The sequence below is a fragment of the Aphidius gifuensis genome, linkage group LG5 (genome assembly GCF_014905175.1).
Source record: "Aphidius gifuensis isolate YNYX2018 linkage group LG5, ASM1490517v1, whole genome shotgun sequence".
Classification (NCBI taxonomy): Eukaryota; Metazoa; Arthropoda; class Insecta; order Hymenoptera; family Braconidae; genus Aphidius; species Aphidius gifuensis.
In genome coordinates, this window is record NC_057792.1 from 8,165,971 (window position 1) to 8,176,850 (window position 10,880).

The following is a 10,880-nucleotide window of genomic DNA, read 5'->3' on the forward strand; positions in this document are numbered from 1 at the left end:
AGGCTGATGGCAAAGTTAGCACAGCGTTGTTTTACTTGAATTAATTGCTCTTATACAAGTGCACATTCTGAAATAGCATCAGTAAAATTATCTCCAAAATCTACTGTATCAAGATAAAGACAAGAATTTCCAAATTCATCAGATGCTTTGTTGACAGGACGTCTGACTGCATCAAGATCTGGCCACGTTGTTAAGAAAACTTTTCAAGGTACTCTATTGATTTAATACAATTAAACTAGCAGAATAAATAACAAGCCACCTTGTTGTAGGAAGAGACAAAAATCTTTTTGGTTTTTTTCCACCATTGCAATTCGTATAAAAACTCTCGTGAATAGAAATACGAATGGTACTGTGAACAAATATGACATAGTAAATAGACATAGTAAAATTCCGATATCTTCAATAGTTTTCTAGATATTAATGGTTAAAAATTAATGAAATCTTTTTTTTTTCAAATTACAACCTGTCATCATATAAATAATTTGATATTTTTAATTTTTAACCATTAATATCTAACTATTGAAGATATCGGAATTTTACTATGTCTATTGTTTTCTACAAAAAAAATACTACTGAAATCGATATCAATATTTTTTTTTGTTAAATTTATTATTATTTAAAAATCCCAATATAATTAAAAATTAACAAATAATTTCGATAAAATTTACCTTCAAAGCTTAATATCTCAAAAACCATTCTAGATATGGTATTGCTGTTTAGTACATTATATTCCTCGTAAAATTCACTATAAGAATCGATTAATAATTGATTTTTTCCTATCCATTTGTTTATAACAAAAATAACAAAACGAAAAAAAATTTGATATCTTGTAACTTCGATGTCTCGAAAAGTATTCGAGATATCGATATTCTGTTGGGGCCATTATTTTTTGCTCGAAATGACATTATAACATCAGTAATTAAAATTTGTCTCCACGGATATCGTAACGTTGCCATGAATTTCAAATTTCAAGTTTAAAAAAATTGAAAATTTAGTTTATCGTTTTTTTGCTTTTTCGTTGATTCCGTTCGTTTTTATAGAGAACCCAACTTGATTTTCACATATGTTTAGTGAAATTTTCTCAGCTTTCCGAAAAAAATATTTTCAAACATGTCAATTTTGGCGCAACGTGACAAAAACAGCTTTTTTTGCGAAAAACTTGATTTTAAATGTGTTATAAATGTCAAAAAAAAAAAGTAATATTTTTTTCAAAAAGCTGAGAAAATTTTACATAGAAAACAATTTCTCTCTATATTTTCATTCGCCGAAAAAATACTAAAAAAATGAACCAAAAAAAAAAAAAATTTCAATTTTGATAAAATGCCCCATACAATAACTGCCAAAATAATCGACGAAAAAATAAAAAAAAAAATACGTAAGTGTATTTTAGCGAGGACTATAATCTGTCAAAATTTCATGAAGTTCTGAGGATGGGTTATCGCAACCGACGTCTCGAATTGGCGTTTCTGCTCATATATATATATTTGTTGAATGGCTACTTTGGTGACATCTTTTTTTTTGTTCTGAAATCAATGAAGGACATCACAATGAATAGTGTCTTTTCGAAAAAAATTAAATATACTCATTTTTTCTAGAGATACGGGCAATAAAGCATAATGTGTCTACTTTGGTGACACTAGTCAGTAAGTGGTGTGGCTACTTTGGTAACATTTTCTATGTCACCAATCAAGCCAATTCTCCTATTACATATACATACTGATGTCACGAAAGAAGCCACATGTTATATAATAATGAGTTTATACGAATAAATATATTAATTGTCTAGATTCGTGACTTTTTTTATACAAAACATCAAAGTCAACGAAATTATGTTCAGATTTATATAATTAAAGTTTAGGTGAATGAATTTTACTAGTATTGATTTGAAAAACGTTAAAACTAGTGTTTGACGAAAAATACGTATTATCTTCAAATTTTGTCTTGTATTTGTCGTATGTTTTCCGTAGTAACGTACGAGTTTCCGAACATCTATTTTCTATAGTTTTTTACTTTTTTTCTCAATTATTGCATGGGTCAGGGTCAGATAATGTTGAAACGAGTGTCTCGGAACGAATCTCAGCAGTTTTGAAGCTTATTCATGTGATTTCAGTTTTTCTACTGTCACCAATCTATCCACTTGGCAGGAATTTTTAGTTTCGTCTCGTCAAACTGAAAAATAGAAACTTTCTCATAACTAACTGTCCAAGAGACTTGAAGATTCCAGACAGGTTACATTCGAATCGAGCGTATGGAATATGACAGAGAATATCTAATTCGAGTCAATAACTGTCGTGTAGTCTGCGTTTTTGTCGTAAGTTTTTTATAGTAACGTACGAATTTCTGAAACTTTATTTTTCCATAGTTTCTGATTTTTTTTCTCAATTATTGCGCAGGTCACGGTCAAGAAATGTTAAGACCAGTGACTTAAAAAGAATCTAAGCAGTTTTTAAGCTGATTGACGTGATTCCTGTTTTTTCACTGTCACCAATCTAGCCACTTGACTGGATTTTTAATGTACGAATTTCCGTAACGTCAATTTTCCATAGTTTCTGAATTTTTTTCTCAATTATTGGTCAGGTCAGGGTCAAGAAATGTTGAGAACAGTGACTTAGAAAGAATCTCAGCAGTTTTTAAGCTGATTGACGCGATTCCTGTTTTTATACTGTCACCAATCTAGCCACTTGACATGATTTTTAAGTTTCGTCCAGTCAAACTGTGAAACAGAAACTCCCTAATAACTAACTGTCTAAGAAAATTAAAGCTTCCAGAAAAGTTATATTAGGATCGGGGTATGGAATATGACAGATAATGTCTAGTCCTAGTCAATGAACGTCGCTTATTCTTTGTTATTGTCGTATGTTGTCCATAGTAACGTACGAATTTCCGAAACGTTAATTTTCCATAGTTTCTGAATTTTTTCTCAATTATTGCTCAGGTCGGGGTCAAGAAATGTTAAAACCAGTGACTCGGAAAGAATCTCAGCAGTTTTCCAGCTGATCCTGTTTTTTCACTGTCACCAATCAAGCCACTTGACTGGATTTTTAAGTTCCGTCCAGTTGAACTAAAAAACAGAAACCACCTGATTACTAACTGTCCACGTAACGTAAAGCTTCTAGGCACGTTGTATTCGGATCAGGCGTATGGAATCAGACATAAAATTTCTAATTCTAGTCAATGAACGTCTTGTATTCTTTGTTTTCGTCGTATGTTTTCCATAGTAACGTACGAATTTCCGAAACGTTAATTTTCCATAGTTTCTGGTTTTCTTTCTCAATTATTGCTCAGGTCGGGGTCAAGAAATGTTAAGACCAGCGACTTGGAAAGAATCTCAGCAGTTTTTCAGCTGATTGACGCGATTCCTGTTTTTTCACTGTCACCAATCCAGCCACTTGACTGGATTTTTAAGTTTCGTCCAGTCGAACTAAAAAACAGAAACCATCTGATTACTAACTGTCCACGTAACGTAATGCTTCTAGACAAGTTGTATTCGGATCAGTCCTATGGAATCAGACATAAAATAACTAATTTTAGTCAATGAACGTCTTGTATTCTTTGTTCTCGTCGTATGTTTTCCATAGTAACGTACGAATTTCCGTAACGTCAATTTTCCATAGTTTCTGAATTTTTTTCTTAATTATTGGTCAGGTCAGGGTCAAGAAATGTCAAGATCAGTGAATTAGAAAAAATCTCAGCAGTTTTTCAGCTGATTGACGCGATTCCTGTTTTTTCATTGTCACCAATCCAGCCACTTGACAGGATTTTTAAGTTTCGTCCAGTCGGACTAAAAAACAGAAACCACCTGATTACTAACTGTCCAAGAAACGTAAAGCTTCTAGACAAGTTGTATTCAGATCAGGCGTATGGAATATGACATAAAATATCTAATTCTAGTCAGTGATTGTCTGGTATTCTTTGTTTTCGTCGTATGTTTTCCATAGTAACGTACGAATTTCCGAAACGTTATTTTTCCATAGTTTCTGTTTTTTTTTCTTAATTATTGCGCAGGTCAGGGTCAAGAAATGTTAAGACCTGTGACTTAGAAAAAATCTAAGCAGTTTTCAAGCTGATTGACGTGATTCTTGTTTTTTCACTGTCACCAATCTAGCCACTTGACATGATTTTCAAGTTTCGTCCAGTCAAACTGTGAAACAGAAACTCCCTATTAACTAACGGTCTAAGAAACTTAATGCTTCCAGGCAAATTATATTCGGATCTGTCATATGATATATGAAAGAAAACATCTAGTTCTAGTCAACGAACGTCGTTTATTCTCAGTTTTTGTTATAAGTTTTTCATAGTAACGTACGAATATCCGAAACTTCAGATTTTCATAGTTTTTGACTTTTTTTTTAATTATTGCTCGGGTTAGTGTCAAATCTTAAAACCAGTGTCCAAGAACAAATCTTCGCAGTTTCAAAGCCGATTCACGTGATTTCTGTTTTTTTACTGTCACCAATCTATACAACTCATGGGATTTTCGAATTTCGGTTAGACAAACTGAAAAAAAAAACTCACCGATAATAATCAAAAAACAGAAAGCTTCTAGAAAAGTTGTATTCCGATAAAGCTGGTTAAATTTGACAGAAAATCTCGAGTATTAGGCAACAAAAATCGTGTATTCTTCGTTTTTTTGGTGATTACCGGGACTGTCATAATGTTTCTCTTATCACGAAAATCATTGTTACCATTTAATACACACATCAGTAATTAAATGTTACCAAACTAGCCGGACGGTATATACTGGCTAGTTTCGTAACTGTCACCAATTAGTACAATTGGTCACGAAGTGTACAGTTTCGTGACTTACCTTGTTAACAGTGAATAATTCATAGATATGATGTCTACATAGTATTTTCCGATATACAATACTTCTTGATAATGTTTCCGATCGATTTAAATGACGTTATATTGTTACAATGTGATTTAAAATCTTTTAATTGAAATTACTAAATCTTTTAGCTTTTTTACCATTATTTTGTCTTTATATTCATTTTTAATATTTCTAACTTTTTTAATTATAATCGTTATCGGTTAAATAAACTATAAAAGTCATCTTGAATGTTTGTAGTTCATTAACTACACAATTATTAAGGTTTCTCACTATTTCTGATAAAGTGGCTCTTTTCGTGACAGTCACCAAAGTAGACAAATCGTACGATGTTAGATTGGTGACGGTCACCAATCTAGCCAAGAGTCACCAAAGTAGCCACTTGACTCTTAAAATCGTCACCAAAGTAGCCACTAGACAGATATATATGTATATTTAGGCATGTATTGCGTATTTACATTAGATATTCCAACAAATGAGTCACCGGTATATTTCCTACTGCTGCACGGAAAAAAATTTATAGTTTTTATTACTATACTTATAGTAAATTCGGACAGCGACAAAAGTATGGTTGAATTTACTATACCGTATAGTAATAAAAACTATAAATACAATTTTGGTTACTATACCAGTATAGTAAGTATTACTATACTGGTATAGTATATACATGAAAAACGTTAAAAAGTACAGTTACTATTACTATACTGTATCGTAAATATTACCATACTGTATGGTAAATATTATTGTACTGTATTGTAATCATTATTATACTGGTACAGTTCTTTATTTATATGAATAAATTTATTTAATAAAAAAGAAAATTTTTACCAAATAAATCATTTGAATAAGTTGCTTAAAGAAAACAAAAAATAAATTTAAGGCAAGACATTCAAAAATATTTAATAAAATTTAAATTTATTTATAATAAAAAATAAAAAAAAACTATAACGAATAATTACTCGAATTTGTAGTTTTTTTTTTTTTTTCTTCAATTTTCTTAGTTTTATTTATAATTTAGCTCAATTTATTATTTGATTACGTAAAAAATTACAAATGAATTTAGAATTCCGTGTCTCAAAAATTCAACAATATTATTTCATATAAAAACACTTTGTAAATAGGAGAAATTGTTCAAGTGGGCTGAATTAAATTGCAATAAAATATATTGGTCACATCGTAGTTTTGAAAGACATCGACTGAGTGATCATGACACTGATCAACATGTTGAAAATATAAATAGCCATATATAAAATCTGTTTCAATAAAAAATTTATCAATATAGATACTGATAAATTAGAAGAGGATAGCTCTGATGAAAGATGTGCTGAATCATTAGAAAATTTTCTATTTAGATTTAGATAAACAAGCAACCTTATTCGTTTCTAAATTATATAATCTTTATGAATTACCACGAGTCAAAATTACTGAAATTATTATTGAAGTGAAAAAATTATTAAAACTGGAAGCTACTAATATTTGAAATCAGTTAACTAATGAAATATCAAAAACTGATTCTCTATGGAAAAAAAAATTTAAAATTTATATATTTTTTGGCGTATATCTGAATTACTCAATTACAAAAAAATAAAATAAATCATTTCCGTGCTGAAGGCAATAACTTCTGAATTTATTAACAATATTCATGACAATTGGTTCATTCACCACTGACAAATTTGAAACTGAACAACGTGCTTTTGAATTTCGTAAACAAAATAATATATAAGTATTTTCCTCGTAGGATTTCGTTTAAATTATTCCATCAGAAAAGGACCATGTTTTTATTTGGTATACATTGTATATCATATTAAAAATTGAAAATAAAAAATTTGTATTGTAGTAAAAAAAAATCAATTGATATTGAATGAGATAAGAAATTAAAATGAGATTTTGTCAGGTAATGCAGTTATTACGTACGTAATAACCTTAAACAATCAGAAAAATTTTATACCTAAGCTGTAGTTATACTTGTATAAAATGTATAGTTTTAATGAATATTTTTATTTTAAAAAGTAAATAAAAATATATATTTTTAGATTTGATTTAAAATTTATCAAATCCCATATATTATTAACATTGTTTTTTCTGAATATTAATATTTATTGAATTTTATCTTCATTATTATTTAACTAATAATATTGAATATAAATTTTTTTTTTTCAATAAACTATAATGTTTTACTTAGTTAAAATATTTTTTATTTTTTAATTAATTTTTTTTAAAAAAGCATAAATTTACTATACTGTATGGTAAAGATACTAAGTACAGTTAAATTTACTATACCAGTATAGTAAATCTGTATAAAATTTTCTTTTTGTTTTACTATACCGGTATAGTTTTAATTACCATACCAGTATAGTAACCTTAACTATACTTTCTAGTAAATCTAATTATACTTTTGCCATTGTCCAACTTTACTATAAGTATAGTAAATTTAATCATAAAACATAGTAATAAAAACTATAAATTTTTTTCCGTGTGTACATGTATTACGTTAGAGGATCAGTTGATGAAAAAGCTTTGTGAGAGTTAATTAATGTAATTATAATCAATTTTGGATTGAAATATTGAAAAAAAATTGTAAAATGCCGAACGTAAATAAATCTTTAGAAGAAGATCGAGCATATAAAAAAGATTGAGAAAAAAATGATGGATGCAAAGGTAATGTTGATTAATTCTACTTAACATTCTTTTCTATTATCTATATTCTAATATATTTCATTATTTATTCGTATCCAGAGTGGCTTAGTAAATGTTCAGAAAAATATCAATCGATGTTAAAATCAGGAAAAGATCAAGCATTTTGTCAATGCTGTGAAATATCATTACGTTGTCACGTAAATTCGTTAAAACGTCATTCTGAATCAAAAGGTTACCAACAATCTGCTTCAATTAGAATCATCAAAACTCAAAAAAACATTAACTGCTTGTGGTAAAATTTTTTGTGATAATTTTTTTTATATTTTATTATTTGAGTATTCAATTTATGTATTTACAGATGTTTCAACTGGCTCCAATGAGACGAAAATACTTGATATTCGGCTGACAATGAAGAGCTTGGACCACTTGAGTAAAACGTTGAAAGAATGCGGCAAAAGAAGTCAATTAGAAAAAATACGTTTACATCGTACGAAAGCATCTAAAATAATCATAAATGTATTTGCACTTTCATTTTTAAAAGAATTAATTGATGATATAAGAGAGCAAGGATACTCTTTAATATTGGATGAATCAACGGATGTTGGAACAAACAAATTTATGGCTTACTGTGTCAGATATTATAGTGTCAAGCACCAAAAAATTGTAGTTGATTTCCTTGGTTTCAGTCAAGTAGTTACAGCCAAAGAAACTGATTCATATAATATACTAAAAAATTTAGTAACGGCTGCATTCTCTTTGAAAATTGAAAGTTTTCAAAACTCCGGCGGGAGGACGCGTTAACTCCGAAATTATAATTTTTATTTATTATTTAATAATGAATTGTAATATAATAATTTGTTATATATTACACTTATTCATTATATTAAATTTATTTATAAAACTTTAACCTCAAACTTTCAAAAAACAGGATGAATACAAAATAAATAAACTAAATTAATTCCTAGAATTGTTGAGTGCTACCATCTGCCATCTTAAAAAAAAAAAACTCTAATGGTAAAAATGAGTGGGTATTATGCTCTACAGTCACAAGTGCGCATGCGTATGGCAAAAAAATGATGAAAAAAAAAATAATGATTGTTTAAATCTCATTAATTGTTTAAATAATCAACTAAAAAATCTCATATTATAGTCAAAAAATTTGTTAGAAAATTTTCTACAAGCTGTTGAGCCAATTAAGCTCATTGAATGATTTCTTTGTGGTTCTTTTTATTTTATAAACTAATCACTCTGATATTTTTTATAAACAATCGCTAATTATAAAAAAAAATAATTGTTGAAAAAATTTCAAGTATGGCTCTGGTTGTAAATTTTTTGACGAGGAATCCATTAAAACTAGCATAAAACCTCTTAGTTGATTTTAAAAAAAGTTATGTCTGTTCCAAAAAAATGTCGTTTCAGTTTTTCTTGAATAAACAAACGAATTCGATTTTAAAAAATATAAACTTTTTTTAATTATCTTTATTTCATTATTTACTGTTATCTGTGAAATTTTCGCATCCATGATTTTTTCTTAGTTTTCTTAATATCTCGCTTCGAAGATTTCGTTACATTTTCCTTTTGTCATTTGTACACTCAATAATTACCCAAAAAATTTTAGTTTTATCAGAAGCTCTAGAGCTCGTCGAGATCTTCAATTTGAGCCTAATACGAATAATCTAGCTTAATTATTATAGAAGCTATGAGCGGTATTCATAAAACATATAGTGAAAACAATACTATAGGTGGGACGCTTAGCGTCTATCCCACCTCCGTAAAAGAATTTTCGAATGAAGTTGGTCTTTTATTAAGCCAGTGGCTAGATATTTTATCGAGTCTGCTCGAAAATTAATAACTCGAAAGACACAACAATATAAATGTGATAGATGTTAATGAAACACATGAAAGGCAACTATTGAAAAATATTTATAAAAATTTTAAAGTAAATCGAAATATTATAATTAAATTTAAAGTTGGTGATAAAATTCGAATTAGTTTTTGAGAAAGGATATACACCAAACTTCACAATCAAGAAAGTAAAAAATATGGAGCCAGTAACTTACAAACTCATTGATTATGGAGAGATTGGAGACCATCCAATTAAAGAAGGATTCTATGGAGAAGAATTGACAAAAGTTGAATATCCTGATATTTATTCGATTGAAAAAGTAGTGAAAAAACGTGGTGATTAATCATATGTAAAATGGTTAGGTTTTGATGACCCACACAATAGTTGGATAAATGAATCAGACCTGTAGAAAAATTAATTTCAATTGTGGAATAAATAAAAAATTATAAAAATATGTTTATTATCTTTTTATTTCATAACCCCAAGGTACAGTATCAGTAGTATTTGATAACAATTGTTTTTTATCATCTAACCAACTTAAAGCTATTTTCTTTTGTGCTATAGTATTTACTTAATGTATCTTGCTTCTAATTAAATGCTCAGTTTTTGTTAATAATTCATGATCAAAAAGACACTTTTTATAATCCTCAAAAGTAATTTCTTTCAGAGTTGAACTTTTTACACCTTTCGCTTTTGTAGTATCTTTTTCTTTTCCAATAACGATAAATGTATAGAGATTAGCTCTTGAACGAATGAATTCGGTTATAATTTTCTTTACAGCTTTCATCTTTAATGAGCCTAAGTACATTTACACGAGGCATTCCGAGAATAATATCTTTAGAATAATTTGAAATATCAAATTTATCTGGTTTTTTTTTTAATTTCTTCATGAATATTAAAATTAAAATTATATATTAAATTATCTGTGTCGTGATACATTAATTTTGCATTGTTACCAAATTTAGATTTTTTATAATTATAATAAAAATCATAAAGACATGTTTTCGATATATCGAGTATTGAAAATCCTACATAGACTAGTTCATTAAAATTAATTTCTGTTCGATTCATTTCAATAATAACGATATCTTCTCCAAACACTTTTTGGCGGTGGAAACTTGGTTGTTAAATATAATATTTATCACCATATCTATTTTCCCACCTACTAACTATTTTAAAATCTTTGTGTTTTCTTAATTTTCAATACATTTTTCATATACGGCATTATTTAGAAGTTTATAATAATCTTTTTGAAATTGCGTTGCCTCTTGTCTTTTTTTGGTATTTAAATATATGGAAAGTTTTAACCAAAGTGACTGTTTAAATTTCAGAACTCAATGAATTTTTGATAATTGTTTCATTGAAAGTAACTGAATGTATATGTAATTGTTTGGACTTCAAGGCGAAAGATTTCTAAAAAACTTTACCAAGGCGCCTAGACTGACGCCTAGCACCCTTGATAAATTTCTACAGGGATGAGGGCTCTTTCAACTAATTGATGGACCCTGGACTGTTTGCAAACATGTCGGAATTTCTTTGTATTTTCCGAAGGTTACAATTGCTGCCAGT